Genomic DNA, 215 nt, shown 5'->3' on the forward strand with positions numbered 1-215 from the left:
GCTAAACATTCTTTAAGAGGATCATTGGGAGTTTCTTCTAAGAAAATATTTTGTGTAACATTATTTACCATGCTCATAGAAAAGTAGTCTACAAATGTCACAGGCAATTTTAAAGCTTTGAAAATATTAAATGTTATCTGTTGGTCTTGAACTCTCAAAGTGATCTCACCTTTTTAAACATCAATCAATGCTCTAGCTATTGCTAAGAATGGCCT

This window comes from Theobroma umbraticum, unplaced genomic scaffold, assembly GCF_002168275.2.
Source record: "Theobroma umbraticum cultivar Fairchild unplaced genomic scaffold, ASM216827v3 scaffold_7.0, whole genome shotgun sequence".
Classification (NCBI taxonomy): domain Eukaryota; kingdom Viridiplantae; phylum Streptophyta; class Magnoliopsida; order Malvales; family Malvaceae; genus Theobroma; species Theobroma umbraticum.